This window comes from Pinus tabuliformis, chromosome J (genome assembly GCF_031772625.1).
Source record: "Pinus tabuliformis cultivar Carrire ecotype Pingquan chromosome J, CPIR1, whole genome shotgun sequence".
NCBI classification, from domain to species: Eukaryota; Viridiplantae; Streptophyta; class Pinopsida; order Pinales; family Pinaceae; genus Pinus; species Pinus tabuliformis.
This window is the reverse complement of record NC_142295.1, coordinates 94312368-94337293: the sequence shown is the minus strand read 5'-3', so window position 1 is coordinate 94337293 and position 24926 is coordinate 94312368. Positions and strand designations below refer to the sequence as shown.

The following is a 24926-nucleotide window of genomic DNA, read 5'->3' as shown; positions in this document are numbered from 1 at the left end:
TTAGTAGCTCTTGAGAATTTCGCATTCCCTTTTGGAGGACGAGTTTGGATGTTATGGATGAATTTTGATGTTTGGATCTATTTCTCTCGTCTTGGAGCTTCATTATTGGCATAATATGGTGATTGGATATACTCATTTGTACATGTATGTAATTTTTTTCATGCTTATTCTTCTTATTTATTTTGTCACATGAATGTTGTTGGGATTTTCGCTATACAAGTTTGAAATTTATTGCTTTCCTATGCGAAATTGTGGGGATTTTAATCTTTTGTAGCGTTGCATCATTGAAGGGGCCATGTATGAATGGGTGAATGTTCCTAGATATTATTTTGTTGAAATACATCATCATAAGTCATCAATTATTCCATATCGAAGCATAAAGATCTCGAGTAGTTGCTCTCATGCCCTAATGCCATGCGAAGTTTCTTGAAGACCTCCTTGATTGGGTAAACCTCTTCCAAACCATAAATTCTCCTTGACTCCATCTCTCCCAAGGGAAAAGGCACTAGTCCTTCCATAGGTGGTCACTTTTAACGCATATTTCTCTCACCTCTCCTCTTTCTAGGCCTAGCCTCCATAGGTCATCTAGGGCATCACTTATCTCACGTTCTAGCCATCAAAAGACTTCAATCTCTTGTCCATTATTGTGCTAGGGTTTCCTCTAGAGGCCCTCCAAATTTCAAGAAATTCTGACGGTGGGATCTTGAGATAAAGCAAGCCCTAGCTCAAGGATCATTTCTTGCCCTACGTTTCCCTTGGCTAGTGTCCTCATTTGGATCATTGCATTCTATTCTAAGAAGATTTGTCCTTTGATCCTCTTCTCTTCCACAATTAGGTCAAGCCCCTCTTTGGTTAATCAATTCTACATCCTTGACCTAATTTTGGGTCCACTTGGTCTCGTGTGGTCCCGCAACCTAATAACTCCAATTTCACAAAGATCACATAAAGACCAATTCTCCATAAGGATTTCTAGGCCTAGGAATCATCTTTACAAGATACATCCCCAAACCCTAGCCTTGAGAATCCTCCTAGCCCTTCCTAGAGAGCCTATCACCTTGCTTTCCAAGCAAGAAAGCCATATAATTGAGTCTCTCTTGTGAATACGTCTTGGGAATCACCCTTCATCCTTTCATTGACATATCCATTATTGTGATTCCCCTTATAACGGCGCTCCTCCCATTGGTGAAAGTTCGTAAAGAGCAGGGAGCCTTAGCTGAGGTGACAGTGGGCTATCGCTCTATTATTGCCCTTGACCTAGTAGTTGCTCTATAGGATCCCCTCCTAGGGCCCCTACTAGTTTGAGCAATAATAGGGCCGATTTGTCCTTCTTAGGTTGACTTGGTCAAACATAAAAATTTGAAGTTTCTGCATTAGTTTGCCAATGAAAATATCGACCATAGCTACCCATTTTTCAACACTCCCTCTTAGCTAGGGAGGTACTTTTCATTCTCTCTCAAGATCAATCTCCTTAACCAATCCATAGGTCTCCTGACCCACATCCTAAGGGAGAGATCACAAGTACAAGTCTCTCTCTCTATCAAGATCAATCTCCCTAACCAATCCATAAGTCTCCTAGCCCATAACCTAAGGGAGATATCATTAGTCTCATCATAAGGAAAGATACATAGCATCCAACACATCCCAAAAGCCACAACCCTATAGCATTCAAGTCAGTGCCCTCCTAACCAGTGGGACCAATCAATGAGGCCAACCCAAACATATGCACAGGATACATCTCCCCAACCAATGCATAGGTCTCCCAGCCTGCAACCTAAGGGAGGAAACTCTAGATCAATCTCCCCGACCAATCCATAGGTCTCCCGGTCACTGCCTAAGGGAGAGATCACAAAATCAGTGTCCCCGACCAAACTGGTCTCCCAGTAAAAACCTAAGGGGTCACTTTATGCCTCAAAACCAAGTTCCCCAACCAAACTCACTAGCCTACCGACCAATTGACCTAAGGGAGTGACAATCTTCTCGACCAATCCATAGGTCTCCCAGTCGCAGCCTAAGGAAGATTGTCCATCATATGATGTTGTACAATCAGTGCTCCGTCTCTCTCAGAGAGGGGTTCTCAACAACTCCAAGTTGTTCTCTGAAATATGCAAACTTCATTGGGGACAACGGCTTTGTCAACACATCAACAACCTACTCATCAGTAGGGACACATTCAAGCCTCATAGTTCCCCTTTGGATAATATTTTGGACGTAATGATACTTGATCTCAATGTGCTTCGACCTGTAATGGAACACTAGGTTCTTAAAAAGCTTCACACAACTTTGATCATCACAATATATAATGGCCGATTCCAACACTTGATCAAACAAACTAGCAAACAGCTTTCGAAGCCACATAGCTTCACAACAGGTTGAACATGCAGCTATATACTTAGCTTCAGTTGTACTCAGAGCAACAGAAGTTTACTTTCTACTAGACCATGAAATCATAGTGGAGCCTAAGCTAAAACAGAATCCAAAAGTGCTTTTCCTATCATTAGAGCTTCCATCCCAATCAACATCAGTGAATCCATGCAACTTCCATTCTCCATTAGAAGCATATCTCAAACCATATTCAATGGTACCACGCAAGTATCTCAATATATGCTTCGTTACAACCCAGTGCACATGTTGGGGCTCAACCAAGAATTGGCTCAACATGTTCACAGCATAACAAATATCAGGCCTGGTGTTCACAAGATAATTCAATGAGCCAATCAATTTGCAATACATAGAGGGATCAATCAAATCAGAGTCACAATCCCGGATCTTCTTCAAATTCGTCACCATAGGAGTGTCCATGGACTTGTAGTCCATCATGCCAAACCTTTGAAGGATCGTAATAATGTATTTGCCTTGGCCAACAAAGATTCCATCAGGCTTTTGCCAAATTTTGAATCCCAAGTAGTAATTCATGAGACCAAGATCCTTCATTTCGAATTCAGAAATCAGCTCCCTCTTACACTGGACAATCAAAACTTCAGCCCTTGTCAAAAACAAATCCAGCAACATCAAGGGCTCACCTTCAACAACTTTGAAGTACAGGTTTGGATCAACATCGCTCTTCTTGAAACCAATACTCAACAAATAGCCATCAATGTCGAAGTACCATGCACGAGGAGCCTGCTTTAGCCCATACAAGGCTTTCTTCAATTTGCAAACATGAGTTTCTCTATCATGGACCTCAAAGCCTTGAGGTTGCTCAATATAGACTTCCTCTTCAATGACTCCATTCAAAAAAGCAGTTTTGACATCCATTTGATGCAATTTCCAACCTGCAATAGAAGCAAGAGCAATGACAGATCTAATAGAAGCATACCTGGCAACGGGAGCAAACGTGTCTTCATAATCCTCTCCCTCTTTTTGGGAGAATCCTCAGGCCACAAATCTTGCCTTGTACTTTTCAACACTTCCATCAGCAACATGCTTGATTTTGTAGATCCATTTTGAAGACACAACAAACTTTCCTTCAAGTCTTGGCACAATTTCCCAAACATCATTCTTCAATATAGATTGATATTCTTTAGTCATAGCATATTTCCAAACTTGTTCTTCAGTTGCTTCTTCATAGGTGGATGGCTCGGACTCAATGATCTTGCACATCATAGCTGCATAACCAGAATACTTCTTCAGCTTCTTACTTTCCCTGAAGGTCCCATGAGGTGCAACATGTCCTTCAGCGTCCTTCAAAGTTCTTTCAAGCCAAGAAGGTCTCTTTCTAGTCTCAGGTACAGTAGCTCTTGGAGATTCAACAAGTTCATGATCACGAGGTTCTTGATTCATCGGTTCAGGCTCTTTACACTTTGATTCCACATTCTTTGGAGCCACCTGTATCTCGTCATCAAAGTCCAAGTGTGAACCCTTGGATTTCCATAAAGCAGCATCCTCATCAAATATAACATCCCTACATGTTTCAATAAAACATTGTCCTAAAACATAGACCCTAAAGGCCTTTGAATTCTCATTGTAACCAACAAAAGTTCCTTTGTTCCCGGAAGGTTCCAATTTTGTCTTTTTCTCCTTAGGCACATGAACATAAATAAGACAACCAAAGATTCTTAAATGCTCAACATTTCGTCTCTCACTTGTGAAGACTTCTTCGGGAGTCTTGTAGTCCAAGATTCGATGTGGGCATCTATTTTGAACATAAATAGTTGTTCATGCAGCTTCCCCCCAAAGAAGCATCAGAAGTTCTAGATCATGAAGCATGGCCTGGGCAACTTTCATAATAGTCTTGTTCTTTCTTTCAGCAATTCTATTTTGTTGAGGATAGTAGGGAACTATCATCTCCCTATTAATTCCAACATCCCTATAGAAATCAATTAATTCCTTGGATACATATTCTCCACCATTATTAAACCTTGAAGTCTTGATTCTTCTCCCTGTAGCATGCCCAACCTATGCTTTAAATTCACGAAACTTTTCAAATACTTGATCTTTGGTCTTTAAGAGATAAATCCAAGTTTTGCGAGAGTAATCGTCAACGAAAGAGACATAATACAAGTTGCCACCCAAGGTCTTGTAAGACATAGGCCCACAAACATCATAATGCACAAGATCCAAGATTCCTTTGGATCCACTATCAATGCTAGTACATCTTCCTTTAACATTTTTCCCAAGGGCACATCCCTTGCAAACTCCATTATGATCAACCTTGATTTATGGTACACCTTTAACAAGATCCTTCATTCTAGACAATGCTTTATAGTGGATATGAGTGCACCTTCGATGCCATAGCTCACAAAGATCAATGGTCTTATGTAGAAAATCTTGAATTGAATGTCCAAGGAGACGATATAGGCCTCCAATTCGCACACCAATGACATTCGCAGATTCAAAAGAGGCATCATTTTTCCAAACTAGAACTTGTCCATCCACAAAAAGCAATTTTATATCCTTTGTCTTCAAGAGAAGAAATGGACAACAAATTCTTCTTCATACCAGGAACATATAAAATATTGTTAATGGATACATCACCTCCTGATTCCAACTGGAAGGACGACGTACCAATGCCCTTGAATTCATATTTTCCATTATCTCCAAGCTTAACCCTTTGAGCTATCTTCTTTTCAACCAATTCAAAGAGATGATCATGATTACTAGTCATGTTTCTAGAAGGACCATTGTCTACCAACCACATTTCATCATGACCTGCAGTAGAACCTGTAAAAGCAAAATAAAATGAGTACTCATCATCAGAATCGTTCTTTCTAGGCCTCCTCTTATCAGATGATTCATTTAGATCAACACCAGAAGCATGATGCTTCCTTTTCCTTTTCCAATCTCGATTCCTTTGATAGTCATCCCTTTGATTTCTTTGAGGACATTGATCTTGATAGTGACCATAAGATTGACAACAATAGCATTAAACATTTGTTAGATCTCTTCTATCGGTTCTATCTTTAGAGGGAGTAGGAGGTCCTCTTTATGGAGCAAGTTCTCTTCTTGGAGCAGATGTTGGAGCAAGTCTTTAATTAGGTCTTTTACCAGAAATCCTTTGAAATCTTCCAAAATTAGGTCTTCTTCTATTACTCTTAGAATGAGTTGCAAAAGCTTCTTCACTTGGGTCTTCAATCTAGCCTCTGGAGAGGAGTCTTGATTCTTCTTGAGTGCAGGCAGTCCATAGCTTGTCAAAAGTAGGTGCATTTTCTCTTCCACAAACGCTTGATGCAAAAGAATCCCATGATCTAGGCAAACCACCCAAAGCCACAACGACCAATTCTTTTTCGGATACTTCTTCTTCAATAGCCTTGAGTTGATCTCTTATTTGAGAAATTCTAACAAATTAAGATGCCAAAATATTATTCTTTGTCGTCTTGATATTGCGAAGTTGACCCCTTAAATTTATAGACTTAAATTTATAGATTGATTGATTTTGTTGATAGTGTACAATCTAGTAATGGCATCATACATCCCCTTGGAAGTTTGATGATCAACAATAAAGGGAATTAGATTATCCCTAATAGATTCTATAATGATGTTCCTTGCCAAGATGTCATCTTCCTTAAATTTTTCCTTTCCTACTTAATCAAATGGTACAGTAACTTTCCTGTAACAATGCCCAATACCTTGTGTGTGCAAGTACGAGGTCAATCCTAGCCTTCCATGCCCTGTAATTAGTAGCTCCTTCAAGCTTGTTCTTTGTCTTCATGACGGAATTCATGATGAAGATGAAGATTACCAACCAAAAACAAAAATTCCAAAGCTCTTCAACGTGCTTACAATGCTTTTCGAAGTGATCTCATAGCTTTGTCCCTTCACCAAAGCTCTGAAACCATGTTTATTTTCTAGTGCAATCAAGACTAGTATAGCTTTTCAAAATTGATAACTACCTTTAATGATACAATTAGTCTTCTTATAGCATTCCAATCATTACACATGAAAAATTTCAACCATTCACTTTCTACAATAGAGCAATAGAGATCACAGTAAACAATAAACAAGAGACACCAGAAATTAGGCTCACAGCCAAGGCAAAACCCACAAGGGGAAACCCAACCAATCTTTCCTTATGAGAGAGAAATTATGTTCAACAATAGTACATCAAAATATTCCAACAAGATTCCAAAAATATGACCTCAATATATCCAAGTCAAACCCAGTCAACGAAGAGAGAAAAAGTCAACATTGGTCAAAATCACAGTCTGCAACAGAGGGCCAAATTTCTCCTTGAGGTACCTCAGAATAGGAGGCTAAAATTCAATCAAACCCACAGTCAAAGTAGCCTCTGAAATTCTCGATCAATGCCTCAATCAAACTTACGATCAACCCAAGTCAACGAGCCAAAAAAAGGAGCGAAACTTCAATCAAATAGGGTCAACATATCTCTGCAATTTTCGGCCTCCTTCAATAGTCAATATCTCGGTCAAATAGAAGAAAACTAGCAAAAGTCAACACAAGTCAAACAAATCAAAAGAAGTTGGTCAACGCAAATCAAAAATGTCTCCTTTGACTCCTTCGCACATGTGGATGTCTTCTCTCTATTTCAGATCAAATGGTGATGAGATGGTGTCAAATGAAGTCCAACGAGCCTATATTTATATGTGATTTTGGAGGTGCCTTTTCTCACATGTGGGGCCGACTTGTCCTTCTTAGGCCAACTTGGTCAAACATAGAAATTTGAAGTTTCTCCATTAATTTTCCAATGAAAATACCGACCATAGCTACCCATTTTTCAACACTACTCAAGGTGAAAGATGTGATGGTCAAAATCCACCCAAACCAGTGAGAGCAAACGTGGAACTAAATAAGAGGTACCAAAGGACATGTGTCCATTGTCGCTAATGATACCCAGGTCGAACAACAAGACCCATCCCTCTTAAGCACTAGGTAAAAATACATCTTAGGGATGAGACCCTAGTGAGACAATCCAAGTAACCTAAATGTACCATCGATAGATATCTTCTATCATCACTTTGTTCAATTCCTGCATGGAATATAAGAGCTTAGTTCAATTCCTGCATGGGATGTAAGAGTTGGCCAGGTATGTCTATAAATTATTAAAAATGGTGAAGATGCTCAATAGAGATATCAATGGTCTGAAGCAACAAAGAAGCCTGTGTAAACCAATACCTGTGTTGCCCAATACTAGCAACAACTATCTCCTCTGACAAACAAAGGGCCAAAAATGGGTATCTCTCTCCCCCTGAAGTTGAGTTGCCCAAAATACAAATTGTGTGCAATAAGAAGGCCAATCTAAAAATGCCCTTGAGACGTAGAGGATGGGCCCCACAATTTGCTTGGAGAATGGCTTGAGGAACTATTTATTTGTAGCAGATCATATGATGTAACAAAGGAGTCTCAAATCTCTTAATCTTATAGCCCAATAAGACATCAACAACCTCGATCCTTGGATCTCAAAAAAATAGAGAACATTAGGTTTTGGAATCCAATGATCATGTCTAAGACGTGCATCTCATCCTTTGTAAAATATCATATTTTGACAAAAATGTTTTTATTTGGTATATGCTATGCTATGAAAAAGGAACCAAACAGATATAATTCCCAACTATTAAAGGATGCAATGCAATCACTAATTGAAATGGCCTAACATATTTTAAATTGAGTACCCCATTCTTTGGAAAGTGTGGCAATGCAACTCCTAATGGTATAAGTCCTTAAACAAAATCAATCATCATTGGCATGCCAATAGAACTCACATGACAATCTGATCCCTTGTGGCATGCCTACCATCTAAGTCTTTATATGATTTCCACAAGATTTTGGGAATATCTTTGCAAGGCATACATCACCAAAGAACCACATCAATAGCTAGCTTATACAATTTTGCACAACCAACTGAAACCACAAGTGATTTAAGGGCCAACTTCCTCCTTTCTGCAATAGTTAAACCTTGTGGGGCATGACCTACAATGAGGAAATATATTATGTCTTGAAACTATTGAGCAATGAACTCAACTATGAAAAGTTGAGCATCTAGGGTCTAATTGAAACCTCTCCTTGCTCACCAATATTAGCATAAGAGAGATGATCAAAAGAAACATCAACCTTGCCAAGCTCAAAAAAATAATCACCCTCTAGATTGAAATGACATAATCCCTCTATTAAGTGGTCCAACCATAATATGCTTCTATATTTTAGCTTGATAATCTAAATAAACTTAAATATTGTAGCAGGAAAATGATGATGAAATTTCCATAATGCATACACCATAACTAGAGCCTTCTTTTATGTAGCAATGAAGGCATGTTCTCCTTTAGATACCTTTGAAATTGGAAAATGATTAAGTTCCCTTCACCTGATTATGCCAAGACTGCAGAAATGAGATTATATTAATATCCACTAATGATCAGAATAGGTCAATGGGACTTGTGATAACAATTAATAATAACAAGATAAAGATCCCATTGGGCATCCCTTCTGCCAAAAGGGAAAAATAATAATGATGATGCAAAATATGAGTGAAAGTGGGGTTAAACCTAGAAACCAAAATGGGAACCTCAAGAGATCTAGTAAAGCAATCACACAATGTTATAATAAAGAGTGCAATTCAACCAAACCACTAGCAGAGGGTTGAATCTAAATAAAAAGCAACTTATAAAGTTCAATCTAAATACAAAGTAGCTTATAGTCAACACCAAAACTAGGCATGATATATTTTTGACCAATTTGGAGCTTTCAAAAATCAGTGGCTCCACAATCTTCCGCTTTAGGAGCCAAATGCTTACAAACACACATCTATCCATTCAAATTGGACATATTTTACAAGAAGCCACTCCTCTAGATATGTTATTTTGGCATAATTTAGAATAATTCTTTTGCAATAACCCAAATTCCACGGAGAGGACTTAAATTGAGTAACATTTTATGAATGTCATAAATCCAAGACAATCTTCACCTTTGCAAGGTCAAAACAAATCCTTCCTTGTAAATGGCATGTACCAACAAAATTTGTGAAGTCAAGAATTGATATTTTGATGGATTAGTGGATATTGGAAACAACATATACTTGACATGTTTGACATTGCTGGCAAATAATGATAGTGATCTCTCAACTGAACCAATAAAACCCAACCATTTAGATAGACTTCAAAAAATATCTATATAAAATGTTGAAAGATATTTGTTATTACCTAAGTTGAACATAGTGGATAAAGTGTAGCAAAATGCTCCTCAATTTGTCATAAAAGTGGTCTTAGTTGCATCCTCCTCTGCAACATTAACTTGATTATTATTCTGAGAATCCACCTATGAAAGATTAGATCTTGCGCTCACCAACAAGTACCAATACTTCAATAAGGGACAAAAGAAATGGATTAATAACAATAACAATGCATTTATTCAATTCTTGAAAATCATCATAGATCCTTGTAGACTATCACTAATAGATTGGCCCATTCCTCCATTCCCTCAATTACATGGGCTTAATAAACCAAACAACTACTAGCTTAGCCAATTCAACTTTAGTTGGGCTTTAAGATGATGAAATCTCCTAGGACAATGCTTTATGGGCTTAGCATCATGTTTCACAAAGGTTTGATTGATTTAAAAAGGTTGATCAAACCATAATTAAATTAAATGTAGACTAAGATGCAAATTTGTTTCTTTAATACCTTTCCTTACTATCTCGCTATTCATTAATTAAAAGATGCAAACATCGCAATGTGTATTTATGCAAAAATAATTAATCAATTAGTCAACAATGGCACCACAAATTATAATTGCAAGCTCACACATGCAAATAGGACTAAAAAAACTAGAAAGTAATAAAATCCATAATATATATACAACATTAATTTCACACAATTCATAGGTACATTCATGAACACTTATCTATTTGGAAATTGTCCATCAACTGGCTACAGAACAAGGATGTACCAGAAGCTCCCTACTACACCAACTCTCTCTACAATAGAGGACACCCCCGAGTTGAGGCTATGAATCCACCAGGGAAAACTCTTTCAATGGCTAGCTCTCATTCTCTTTTCACAACCTAATTTCCAGGTTCACGGTCAATATCTACTCCTATGGTAGTCCCAATCTCTAGTCCTCTTTCCCCATCAACCTATACAACCCAATGATTGGAATCCCTCAAGTTATCCCACTTCCATCCATGCCTCCAGCGCAAGCTAGCCAGGAAATCTCACTAATGGAATTCCATGGATTATCGATTGTAATGAAATTATTCGATGACAATTATTATCATTCCATATAGCGATAATTCTCTCATAATTCATGGTTGTATCTTTCTACAATTTTGTTATAGTAAGCTCATGGCAATTCACTCACAAAGAAGTCTCCCAATTTCCCCAACCAAATGATAGTACACATAGTAATTCAAACTTCTAATAATTCAAACTCCATTAATCTAAGCGGTAGCCAAAAAACATTCAAACTTTTTCCCTAAAAAGTTAAAAAACCCCAATTCACTTGCATGTAAAAAAGGTACAACATAAGTTTGCATGGCATGAAATGTCCACATATACTTACGGAGACCCACGTACCTTCTTCATGCACTAACCCCCAAGGTTTAATAATTCAAAGATTAATTAATAATAAAAGGACATAAATTAGGTTGCAAAGAATTTGAGTTAAGTCACTAATATCCTTTCCCCTTAGCCTACATAAGCCCCTTTTGTCTTTCCCCTCTTGTAGGGTCATAGCCCCCCATTCTTTTGTCCTTCTCTTCTACAGTCGATGATGTATTTTTTTATTATCATTCAAAGTACCATCTTACATATTAAATCATTCATATTTTAGACATTCATCGTATACATACACAATAATAATCTAAAAATCAAAACTAGGTATTACAACATTGCGATATGCAACTCCTTCAGTTCCTTATAACCATTCAAGTCCTTTCCCAAGAAAGAAATCTTATAAATTCTAAAATAGTACACAATCATAGGTGACTATCTCAATATCCCAACAATTAACAATCTCCACATTTTTTGTAACCTTCCACAACAATATCTAACATAATAGTTCCAAACTACATCAAGACACCTATCATCGTTTGTACAATCTAGTGATCATCATATTACCCTTCATATAGTCCTACGGTAAAGCCAATTCATTCTTAGGCTTGGTGTGTTGACTTTGTTGTTAATAATTGTTCAAAGTAACCTTAAAGCAATTGCTTACCTCAACTATGTGAGATTAATTTTCTAAACAAGATAAACATTAAGAGCCTACATGAGCTTTATTTGAAATTTATAGACCAAAATCTTGTAGACCACACTCCCTTGGCCTCTTGGCCTTAAGATGGCCTTTAATTTCAAGTGTTTATTTCATTTCTCTAATGGCCTCATTATCCAGTTGAGTTACCCTCAATTTTCATTTACCTTCTCTAGCAATCATCATATTACTCTTCATATAGTCCTACAGTAAAGCCAATTCATTTTTAGGCTTGGTGTGTTGACTTTGTTGCAAATAATTGTTCACAATAACCTTGAAGCAATCGCTTACTTCAACTAGGTGAGATTTATTCTATTGACCAAGATAAACATTATGAGCCTACAAGAGCTTCATTGAATCTTATAGACCACACCCCCTTGGCCTCTTTGCCCTGAGATGACCTTTTATTTCAAGCATTTATTTCATATCTCTAATGGCCTCATTCTCCAGTTGAGTTACCTTAAATTTTCATTTGTTACATAGGGGTGTGTTTTCCTCTTGTTCAACTTTGAGTGTGCTCACACCATCTCACACCATTTGACAGTTGAAACTCTTCATCATCCCCTTAGGGAGAAACAAGTCTACAACCCTCATTCATTACAAGCGGCAGAGACATAAAAGCACTTCAAGTTTAAGAGTCTAGTCTACTATATGAGATTAGATAGAGGTTTGATTGTTTAAAGAAGAGCTTGGACAAATCCTTTGGACCATTTTCAACAACCTTGACCAACGAGGCCTTGCTTTATATATTAGAGAGGCATTTACTCTCAAGCATGATTTACTTCAAAGCCCTTTTGCAACAACATAAATTACCACCTACTTTCAACATGTCAAAAATAATAGTGGATAAAGTACTCCATAGATACCACTCAATGAGTCAACACTAAGATCAGCCAACATTGTTCCTTGCCTGTTAAAATCTGAAAGTTCTATGCAGAAATTTAAAAGTTCTTTGCAGAAACTTGAAAGTTCTATGCAGAAAATTGAATGTACTTGCAGAAAATTGAATGTATTTTGCAGAAAACTCAATGGAACTAAATGTACTTTGCAGAAAACTTAATATACTTTGCAAAAACTGAATATACTTTGCAGAAATTTGAATGTACTTTGCAGGAAACTAAATGTACTTTGCAAAAAAAAGAATGTTTTATGTTATTACAATTACTTAGAATGCAGATTTCTTCTTCACAACTTTTCAGATCAGCAATTGTAGATAGAACTCAAACTTAAGGATCATATGAAGGCAGTCAAGCACAAATATGAGACACTGAGAGTTAGGTCCAATGACCAGGGCAAAACCCACAAGGGGAAAACCCAAATGATTCTTCTTCTATTAGATTTCTTCAATTGTTCAGCAGAGTACAGAGAGAGAGAGAGAGAGTGAGAATGAATAAAGTCACCAATGTCTGATCAACTTGCAGCTGAAGTGCTCTTGCTCTTTGCTTGAAGATCTCCTCCTCTTGATCAGATCTTGTCCTTCACACTTGCTCCAGCTCTTCCCTTGCTCTTACTTTTCACTTGCTCTCACACTTCTCTTGCACACACTCAACACTATCTGTCCTTCTTCACAATGAACATACTACTCACAACTCTTGCTCTCGCTGAAATTGATGAGAAATGAGAGGACTTACAAAATGAATTCATTCCTTGAGCCAATAATAGGAGAATTGAATTCCATAAGGGAGGAGTTACTTGAGGAGAAGTGTAACTCGTCCCAAGAGTAGAGAGAGAGGTACACTTATCATGAAGAGTTAGAATTCAAATTAAAGAGAGAGAGTTACACTTAGACATGAGAGAATATTTGGTGAGAGTTATAAATCAAATTGAATAAGGGAGTTACAAGTGCATTTAAGGAGGAGTTACACTTTTTCCATACATTGAATTAGTGAGGGAGAGTTACATTCTCTTAAGTGTGGAGTTACTATTTTATTCCAAGAGAGAGGTTCGATTTGCCAAGTAAGAGATTCTCAATTTAATTTACTTATTCCATGAGAGAATTTGTTTTTATTAATCCATTAAAGGTGAATGACTTTAGACTATTTTATAAATAATAGTAGTACCTAATAATAATAATAATAATACTAGTAAGGATAAAATATTAATTCATGACTTGTATAATCATGATTGATTTGATCTTAAAGTGGATTCCGTATGTCGAGATCATCCTTTGATCATTTAGATATGACTTTCTATTTTTGGAAAGTCACTTCCAAATTGAGATGTGACTTACTAGTTTTGGAAAGTCATATTAGAATTATCAGAAATGAAATTTTATTATAGGTGGTTCAAAGAGAACTAAAAGATATGATTTCTTCCAAGAGAAATTCATCCCTGAGCTGCCAAATTTTAACATGACCCATGCCACCCAGGTTCATGAACATGTCACATTGAGTACCTTAAGAGGATTAGAACTACTTAGAAATGACATCACTATTGGATACCAACCTAGAGATGTATTACTAGCTTCTTCCCTACTATTAGAGGTTCCTTAGCGTTGCATGTTATGAGTGAAACCACTACTTCAATTTCTACTTTGACCACCTATAGAAGTGTTTTCATGTTGTTGACGATTACTCCCAACTTGCAAGGCTTCGTCAATACAAGCCACTCACCAAAGGACACGATCTAATAAACACTTGGTGCTAACATCTTCATTATTGATCCAAATGATGAGTGAGGCTAGCTCCATCTTCCTTTTTTGTGTGTTGTTTGGTGTACCTTATTCTCAAGAATATGTCTCTTCCTTAACTTTTCTTCACCTCTACAATTCACCTTTTTTGGTTTAAATATTATACTTGTATATCATATTCATTTGTTTCCCTTTGGGGATGCTTCATGCACACCCCGTATTGACTATTAATACTTGATGTACTCTCCAATCCCTTTGACCTATTTTAATCTTTTGCAAACATTGACAATAGTTTCAATTTTGAATTTTCAATCTATAATTTCAAGTACCATCTACAATTTATCTTTATGGGTGGTTTAACGCTAAGCCCATGTTGTGAAAAGTTTGACAAATATTTTCCTAGCATTGTAACTTATTTTGTTGCTCTATCTCTATGTACCATTCATGGGAAGTTCCTACAAAGAATAACAGTAAAATATACACATATAATTGACTAGATACTTGTATCACTCTTGTTAAGTGCAATGCACAAACCTTAATAGATATACTTGAACTATTAAAATTAGTACAGAATGGACCTTATACACAATTCCATTCCTCAATGGAAACCAACCGAAAAAGGCAACTTTGATGGAATTTCAAGAGTGGCTCTTTCCAGCAAAATTTTATTGAAACTAGATATAACTTTTCCCTACAAAAAATGTGCCAAAGTAGTTAGCTTTTTCTTCATCCAAAATTTCTCTGCAAACCCAACATCATTCACAACCAATTTTTCTACCTAGCTTTGTCTGCAACCAACTCCGCAACCCAAACTATGTTCGTGACCTAGCTTCCATTCTCTTCCAAGTGCACTCATGTCGACCCCCATGCTATCAACTAAGCAAATTCATTTCCCTCATTACCTTGCACCCTCAAGATATTGAATCTCTCTACCTTCGAGCCATCGCAACCCAACTCATGATGCATCTCCAACTCGCAACTTCCCATGGCCCAACCGCACTCAACTCAAATTCACACACCAACCATTGTATTCGTCAATCAAAGAGAATCAAATACTAACAAGAATTAAAGAGAAATCCTTTCTTCTCAACACAACTAAAAGTTTATAATAACATCGAACAACTACCTTGGCCCACGGCTACTCCAACTTCAAGAATTGTAAGGTACTTCTCAACCCACAACTACTCTAGCATGATAGCTCTCATGGCCAACATTTTCTAAGTTTAATTCTCTCCTCACCCTCATCCCACGCTCCACTGCTTTGGCTCAATGCCCATGACTCCTTCCTCCACCCCTCCCTCTCCCAAAACTCCTCTCTGGATCATCCCCCTCATCACCATTTTCCTTCAACTTCTTTTCTCAAAACCCCCTTCCCCCCCTCAAACCCACACAACTCCCTCCTATTATGGACCAGAAAGCACACAACCCGTTCTTATGGTGTCAAGTGCAGAAGCAGAAGTAATTCATGGTAGGATAGTAGATTATGAAGCAGATACGGGGATGTTTATGGAGTGAGGGAGAGACATCTACCTCTCATCCCATAATCACCCTCTCTAAGGATCCTAATCTACCAACGGCTCTAATTTGCAAGTTTACAGAACTTTTTCAGTAACTACAAAGTTCAAACAGAAGTGAGAACTCAGTCATCTAGAATCTTAGAGGTGGAATTAAAAAACATCTCTCTCAAGAAATTGCTAGATAACAACCAACTGTAGGACACTAGACAACCACCAAATGATGCTCTACATGCAGAAGTTCTTGACCTCAAAAACTAATAAGAAGAAATCCAGAATCAGCACCACTTTTAAACAAGAAACTGAAAGGCATATTAAATCATGGACACAAGTGGTTAAGGGTAAAAGGCAAGAACCTTACCCCCCTTGTTGAGATTAAGGAAATAGTTCAAGCCAAGCTATGGGAAGAGTGCATTAGAAAGACTCTAAAACTAAATTTAAAGGTCAATGGGTTTCCCTTAGCCTCCCCTCCCTCGAACCCCATGAATGTGGGCACCATGTTCCTCCGAGATAACCTCAAGATTTCAAACTTTAGTCTTGAGGGTGCCTAGTTCGAAGTTGACTCTACACTTTCATCCAGTTCAAGTCAGTGAGTTATCAACTTCAGGCAATTCATGTTGAGTGTAAGACTATTCTCCCCCCATTTAGGATGTTTCCACATGAGGATCTGTTAATTTTAGGATAATAATGGTATGTTCTATGGTTAGAGCAATTTTACTTCAATTTTCTTTATTAACCCAATATCATATCCAGTATAGCAATCACATCAACATGATAGTAAAATGCAGATAGAACATAAACATTAACAGTATAAGACAAGCCAACATAAGAGGACACAAGATATGGCACCAACCAAGGACAAACCCCAATCTGGAGAAACCCTTGATCAATTCTTCTTATAATTCTTCAAAAGTTCAGTAGAGAGAGAGAGTACAATTTACAATATTCACTTGCCCAAACTAATCAGTCAAAACAACAAAAAACATAAAGTCAACGTTGGTCAACAGGGCTGAAATTGACCTCCAAAACAGCGCGATCAACCTTGGTCAACTCGGCCTCCAACAACAAGATAATGCAGCCCAAAACAGTCTGAAAATAACCAGTCAAATATGGTCAACAAAAGTCAACGCAACACCCTGAATTGGGGTAGTCAACGTTGGTCAACGCAGAGGTCAAACTACCTCGGTTTTTGTGCCCTAAACAGTGCCCTACCCAAACAGAAGTCTCCCTCAAAACCGAAGTCAAACAGGGTCAATGCTGGTCAAATTCAGCCTCCTAAAATTTCGGTCAAATATGGTCAACGAAGCAACTAGAAAAGGCAGTTTTCCTTTCACATGTGTGGAGAGAGAGAGACCCAGAAATCTGTACCTAATCAAGATGAGAGAGAGAAAGATGAACGAGATGAGATGCCAAAATGAGGAGGAGACACCTTGTATTTATATGCAATGTTGAAGGCTGGAGGAGGCTAATTTGATGGTTGGTCGACCTTGACAATTTGTCCATAATCAAAATAAATTCATAACTTCATTTGTACATGTCAGAATGGGATGATCTTTAAATCAATCCTACACCTCTCGGAAAGAGGAATCCAAGAAAAATATCAGTTGACTCATAAGAGTTGTCCAAAGTGATGTTTGGCCCTAGTTTCCAAATGTAACACTCCCTCTCAACTAGGGAGAACATCACCTGCCAAACTGTCTGACAATTTGTACCATCCCTCTCACTGCAATGCTCTGTTGAACCATGAAGAAAGAAGTAATGATCGAGAATGTATCATACCATTCTCCACTGACCCAAAGTCAGTGTCCAACAACAGAGAGTGTGTCATACCTCTCTTAACTGACTGGTATTCAGTTTCCATTGATCCAAGATGAATATCAACATCCTAGCATAGAGAGTACGGTAGTACACGATGTGTCCATCGGTAGTACTATGGTCCCTATCCTCACTTCCCTACTCATTGGTCAAATGAGAGGTACTTCCCATGAGTCCCGGACTGCATCAGTAGGATGTGCCAGCAGGAGAAGGTGAACCATTCATCTTGCTCATATGCCATAGGGGAGGGTGAACCACTCAGCCTATGCATATGCCACCATGGGGTATCACAGGGGAAGGTGAACCATTCACTCTATACACAGCGCACCATTAGGTGTTGATTTGGGGTAGCATCGGATGTGCTCTAGCCACGAAATTTGTTGGAGAAGTTAGGGCACATGAGATCTCCAATACCCAAAAAGGGTTTGGGCAGATTCTAAACAGTTCAAGAGATATTAAAATAATTAATATATTTAATGGAGTCCCTAAGTCTAAACTTGGGGAAATTAAAATATTAATGTGGATTAATATAAAACTGTGTTAGAATGGTCCAAAAGACATGGATCAAGCCAGATCTAATCTTAGCCGTCGATTAGGGACTTAATCTCGGTCGTTGATATGTCAATGAGAAAAGTATAAGAGAAGACTTGAGGGTCATTTGGAGAGCACACCAGATGATCAGTCATTCTATTCTCTAGAGCAGGGTTTGCTAAGGGAGATAGAATCAGTGATCGGAGTTGCAACTAAGGGGCAGTGAGTACAGAGAGGCAGAGATAGTGTCGGGAGTTCAGCGCAGGAGCCAAAGAGAGTGACGCAGTAGCAGCGAGGGCTCATGCAGGGCCACGCAGAGGCAGTCAGGAGCTGCGCAATGCTTCAGAGAGGCCAGCGTTGCTGACGCAAAGGGCCAGAAGGCTAACGCAGGCCCATTCAGGGTGACGCAGGGCCAGCGCTGGGCAAAGAGAGGCTGACGCAGTCCAGAAAGGCAGACACTGGGGTTTCTGGGGCAGATTGGAGCTGAAGAACTGCCGAAGGGTTTATCTAGGGTTTCAGCCGAGACATTTGTCTCATACTAAGAGGTACTACTGCTAAGGGCATTCTCTATTGGGTAAGCCAGATTTGGCACCCAGATTGTACTCTGAAATTGCTTAATAAGAAAACCCTCAGATAGCTGCACCGGTTTTCCCACATTGGATTTTTCCGGAGACATTGGTCCAAAAATAACCGTGTCATTTTGTGTGCTTGTTTTTGTTTCCTTCAGTTGATGATTTGTAATATGTTGAGCATGCACTAGTGTTTATTTTCAGTATTTACATTGTAAATAACTTGTTAGGTAACGAAACAAGTAGGTAGGAATAAATCGGTAAAGTGCGTGGAGGGTTTCTAACTGGTAGACTTATAAACTTTAACATGGTATCAGAGCATGATTGCAGATCATAGGAGAACTGAGGGCATCAGTCGAGCGGAGCAATAGCAACAGAAAACAGTTGCCCGAGTGACGGAAGTTGTTTCTAGCAGAGTAGCAATAAGGGAAGGGTGACACAGTGCCTGCGTCATCAAGGGTGAGCCAGGAAAAGGCAGCACAAAGGCTAAGGGAGGCAAGGGAGACTCACGCGGAGCCACGCAGAAGCTAGGAGGGTTGACGCAGTTGGCTGAGAAGGCCGAGTTACTAGTACCGGGATTGCGCAGAGCCCAGGGGCTCTCACCTTCCGGTTGTTGGGGTTTAGGAGGTTGTGGGAAAGTTGCAGAGTGGAGTTGGTGGGGTACTGTAGTCAGAACAGTACCTAACAGGGCAAGGAGGAGGGAGTTGCTACCGAGGGTTTCTAGCTGAGAAATCCAGATTAGTGGTGCAATTGCACAGACGATCAGAGTAGGGGGCATCTCGACATTGGCAGAAGGATTTCCAGGAGGGAAATCAAGACTCAGAGGGAGTCACATCGAGAACTTCCAAGAGGGAAGTAGAAGAGCAGCATGGCACTACACGGAGTAAGAGACCAGGACAGACTGGACGGAGCCTCAAACTTCGCAGTCTGGAAGGCCAGAATCTTATCCGTACTTGACAGAAATCGTGTCAAGCACTTCGCCTTGAGGACGATAGCGATCCCAGTTGACCCAACTGATAACGACAAGTACGAGGAGGCAATGGCGAGGGCCAAGAGAATCATCCTTGACGGGGTCAAGGACCATGTAGTACCACACATTACCGAGAAGGAAACGGCAAATGAGATGTGGAAGGCCCTAAAGAAATTGTACCAACATACTTCTATGCATAGAAGAATGTTACTAGAAAATCAGATGAGGTCATACCAGATGAAGAAGGGAGAACTGATCGACACCTTCCTCGGTGGACTGAATGAGATCCAAGATCAGTTGACTTCCATAGGGGCCATGCCGAATCAGGGATTAATGGTGAGGACAACCCTGAATGCAGTCTCAGAAGACTGGGAGGTATTTGTCCAAAGTATACTGGGCAGAGGGACCCTTCCATCTTGGGAGGAGATGTGGGCGGCTCTTCGCCAAGAAGAGATCAGATGACAGACAAAGGCAGGAAGCAGCAGTAAGGGGATCAGAGTCAAAAAGGAGGAGGAGGAAGATGTTGCCCTAGCATCTGAGGGAAAGCAAGAGAAACAGAAGAAGAAGGATCTCTCCAAAATCAAGTGCTTCCACTGTGGGGAGCTGGGTCATTATGCGACCCAGTGCCAAGGAAGAAGAGTAAGGGAGAGTCTTCTGAGACTAAGGCAGCGCCAGTAAGGGCAGAGAAGGAAGTGGAGACATACAATGATTGTGCCACGAAGGTACACGCACCACTTGAGTGGAAGTGGGGAAACATCGAGTTGTAGTCAAGCGGACTACAGACGATGAGGGGCAGGATCCTCAAGGTACCCAGCCTCTTGAATTAGACCTTGCTACGGGAGCCCCGAAGAGGAGTAGCAAGGCTGGCTGATGTGGGTAGAGATGAATGCGGATGGAGCAGCAGAGGGAGCTACAGTGCAGGAGTCCCAGAACAGCACGAGGCTAGCAGGCTGCAATAGTGCAAAAGGCACGGGAGTGTTGCACTAGTGCAGGATGGCACAGAGAGGTGTGCAACGGTGTGAGATGCAGGGATTTGTTGCAGCGGCGCAGAGGTCAGAGAGATAGCACTTATCAACGGCAGAGGGAGCTTTAGCGTCAAGAGGGTCTCTAGCCCAACAGAGAGGTCAAAGTTGGGAGATCAGTACTTACTTCTGAGTAACTGAGTTGCAGTGCAGCAGTGGGTAGCACGATGCAGCATGATGAGAGGAGATGCAGTGCAAATGCAGCAATCGCAGTGGCAGAGCCATGGGCAGCAGCACGGATGCAGAGAGAGCTGTCGTACAGATGCAGCAGTGGCAGTGGCAGAACCATGGGTAGCAGTACAGGATACAGCGGTGCAGAGGATGGTGGGCAGCAGGCCTAGCATCAGCACAGGGACTGATGCCGAATGATCAGGGTGATACTCAATGAGGAGTATTGCTAAAGCATAGTCCTCGCTAAGAGGGAGTGTTGATTTGGGGTAGTATCGGATGTGCTCTAGCCACGAAATTTGGTGGAGAGGTTGGGGCACATGAGATCTCCAATACCCAAAAAGGGTTTGGGCAGATTCTAGACAGTTCAAGAGATATTAAAATAATCAATATATTTAATGGAGTCCCTAAGTCTAAACTTAGGGAAATTAAAATATTAATGTGGATTAATATAAAATTGTATTAGAATGGTCCAAAAGACATGGATCACGCCAGATCTAATCTTAGTCATCGATCAGGGACTTAATCTCGGCTGTTGATATGTCAACAAGAAAAGTATAAGAGGAGGCTTGAGGGTCACTTGGAGAGCACATCAGATGATCAGTGATTCTATTTTCTAGAGCGGGGTTTGCTAAGAGAGATAGAATTAGTGATCGGACTTGTAGTTGAGGGGCAATGAGTACAGAGAGACAGAGAGGCAGAGATAGCGTCGGGAGATCAGCGCATGAGCCAGAGAGAGTAACGCAGTAGCAGCCAGGGCAGAGGCAACCAGGAGCGCGTACTGCTTTAGAGAGGCCATTGTTGCTGACGCAGGGCCTCCTGAGGCTGACGCAAGCCCATTCAAGGTGACGCAGGGCCAGCGCTGGACAAAGAGAGGCTAACGCAGTCCACAAAGGCAAACGCTGGGGTTTCTGGGGCAGATTGGAGCTGAGGAACTGTCGGAGGGTTTATCCGAGGTTTCAGCGGGGACATTCGTCTCAAAATGAAAGGTACTACTGCGAAGGGCATTCTCTGTTAGGTAAGCCAGATTTCGCACCCAGTTTGTAATCTGAAATTGCTTAATAAGAAAACCCTCAGATAGCTGCACCGGTTTTCCCGCATTAGGTTTTCCCGGGTGTTGACCACTACGTGTCAACGACCCATAGCAATACACCCCCCCTTTTTCGCAAAAGGGATAGTGCTTGATCAATTTGTTCGTGTCGTCCAGCTATCATCATCAACTTGATCATCATCTTATAATGTAAACCCAGTCTGCATGTGTATAATGTAAATAATCTCAGCAAATTTGTGTCGTGTATGTAATTACCTAGGTAAACCTATTTTTCTAGTGACGATCTACATTCTAGGAAGTTTTTAGTCTCACCGATCCATTCTCAGATGGTTGGCAGAGTTTTCTTTCAGCCTTACCCCAAATCCGAAATGGATTTTGTCACTGGGATCTTAGGGGAGTCCTAGTGTTCTAGATTGAGTCTATGTAAAAGTGATTTGGGAATAATCCTAACTATTTGGTTAGGTTATTTTATTACAAATTGCTTGATCTACTAGATTATATTTTGTGTCACAGAACTGGGTAGTATGTGAGGGTCTTTTGCAAATGGGTCTTCCCCCTTAAGATGTAAAAATGTAAAGATCATGATGTAAAGTGTTTTGAGGATTAGAAAAATAATTTATCCCCTCAGGTTAATTAATTAAATTTTTTGGCCAAAATGAATTAAAATCCTGAGCCAGAAATTTAATTAATTCTAGGTCCTAGGTAAATTTAAATTCTCCGAAGGCAAAATTCGTTGGTCCTTCAAAATTAAATTTTAAAAGGTCCAGGGACTAAGATAAATTGATTATTTTGCTAAATTTTAAGCCTTTGGTCCTTGAGGTTAAGTCAAAGTCAAAATTTTGAGGAAATTAATTCAAAAATTTAATTTTTGAATTAATTAAAACACATTTAATTGAAAATTTTGAATTTCTTCAATAATTTAAAATTTCGACAGATGAGATTAAAAGAAATTTTGATCCTCATCAACGGTCGAGATTGCTTTGACAAGGATCACTCGAACTAGCCGTTGGAGGATTTATCTTTAAATAGAAGGTCGTTTGTCAGTCAAATTATCCGATCTCTGGATCGTGTACTAAGCTCTGGAGCTCTCTTGTATACTTTTTGTGAATTAATGCAAAAGTCTTTGGGGTTTCAACATGCTGTAGTGTTCCTCTTCATGAATTTATGGTAACATTGTTTTAATTTTTGTTTAATATTATGTGAAACTATCAATCAATATCTCTCTTAGAATAATCTGAATACAGGTATCTTATTTAGTTTGTTGGATCTAGGGTAACATTCTTAATTTTGATTGAAGTAGCAGGTATCTCTATTTCTTCATAATTTTATTGTTGTTTTATTTTTCTACTTGATTTGATGGTTGATCTAGTGTTTGCAAAAGATCTTTCAAGTTCTCATTGAGCGTTTGGGGATAGTTCTCGGTTGGACCAGCCAACTCTCAACACATATTTTATGAAGAGCCTACTTCATATAAGCCTCAGGATTTATCTAATGATAATTTTTTTTCTGTAGGGTGCTTTTTGGGTAGTACCTCTCTAAAATTTCAAAATCTTTTAAATATTTTGTGGAAATTTTGATAGATTTAACTATTAAGAGCCTTAAATTATCAGATCTGAGAGCGGAGTTGGACTCATAGTCCTCAGATCTGATAGATCTGTAAATTATTTGTATAGATCTGTTATTTACTTGTGTAGATTTGAAATTTTGTAACATAATTTTGAATTTTAACACTTAGGTTTTTTGGGATTTTCTCTATTTTTGCACACATTGGGTATTGGATTTTTCTCTTTTCACTTGTGCAGAAATAAATCTGAGAAATCAGCCAAGTAAATCTTCAGATGTGAGCTAGATCTAAACCCTGGAGGGCAAGATCTGGGCTCAAAGATTGTTTGCAGGAATAGATTTGAGAAATCAACCAAGTAAATCTTCAGATTTGAGATTTTTCAAGCAGATCTGGGGGTTTTGAGACAGATCTATCTTATCCCAAATCATTTTACAAGGCCAGCCATTAAAGATTTTGCAATAAATCTGAAGATCCAAAGCAAAATAACTTTTTTTAGAACAAGGGTTTCAAGTTTTGGGCTCCTAAGCCCAGATCTGCCTTCTCCTAGCCCAACGCTAGTTCTATTGGGCCTAGTGCTAGCTCTCATTGGCCTTAGATTCCCTTGCTCCATTTTTAATTTGAATATTTGATTTTCTGAATCTAATCCAGAAAATTTGATAAAAAATTGTGTTTCAAATATTGAAATTTTTTTGGCAACTTGAGCCAGTGATCTTCAAGGCCTAGGGCCTAAAAGTTTGATCTCTAAACCATCTTTTTCCTCACTGTTTGCTACAACAGTCATATACCTTTCTAATAGTGGTGAAAAATACATCTAAATGGTTTGAAATTAACTAAAAAAATTGCTAAATACATTAACAAGTCATTTATGTTTGATGTATATCAAGAATTTGGCCTAGATCTACATTTTGGGTGACTATTATCTCTGCATAATTCTATTTCTGAAGTCTGAAATATAACAGTGGAAAAATTTTATGTGGGTTAGCCTAAAATCAGTTCCTAAGTTGTCTAGTACAGTAAGGAATTAATTTCTTGAGTTGGGCATTCATCATTATGCTTATTTCATGTTTTAATTGCTGGCTATAATAAGTATATCAAATTTGATATAATTCCAGAAATCACATCATAACAGGCTGAAAAAATTTTATAATTCATGTGGCAAGTTTGGAAAAATTTCGGTAAATTTTTGGCATAAAGATATCATTGATAGCTTACTATTTTCATTGTCATATTGTTGCTGTCATAAAGTTTTTCTTATTGCTATCCTAAAAACTAATTTCTGAAAATTAAGTACTCTGTCATGGAATTGTGATAAAATGCATATCTTTTGTTTCATAAACTGAGTATTTTTTTTAGCATCTGTTGACATTGATTGCAAAGAAGTTTTGTTCTCTTTGAACTATAATTGTATCAAAAAAGATTTGAAATAAGTTTGTGGTTTAATTGTAATATTTTCAGG

General features: G+C 38.9%; 1 protein-coding gene across 3 annotated transcripts in view; it reads right to left on the bottom strand.

Moving 5' to 3' along the window:
- Positions 1–24926, bottom strand: part of LOC149225679 (uncharacterized) — an 86540-nt gene that overhangs the window by 37907 nt on the left and 23707 nt on the right. The window contains exon 3 of one of the 3 annotated variants that reach the window (XR_016247690.1): positions 9591–9668. The exons of 1 other annotated variant lie outside the window; for it this stretch is intronic. The gene's annotated coding sequence lies outside the window, so the exon portion shown is untranslated. Of the gene's footprint in view, positions 1–9590; positions 9748–24926 lie in introns of all 3 variants that reach the window. One more of the 3 variants, XR_016247689.1, reaches the window with a different exon arrangement.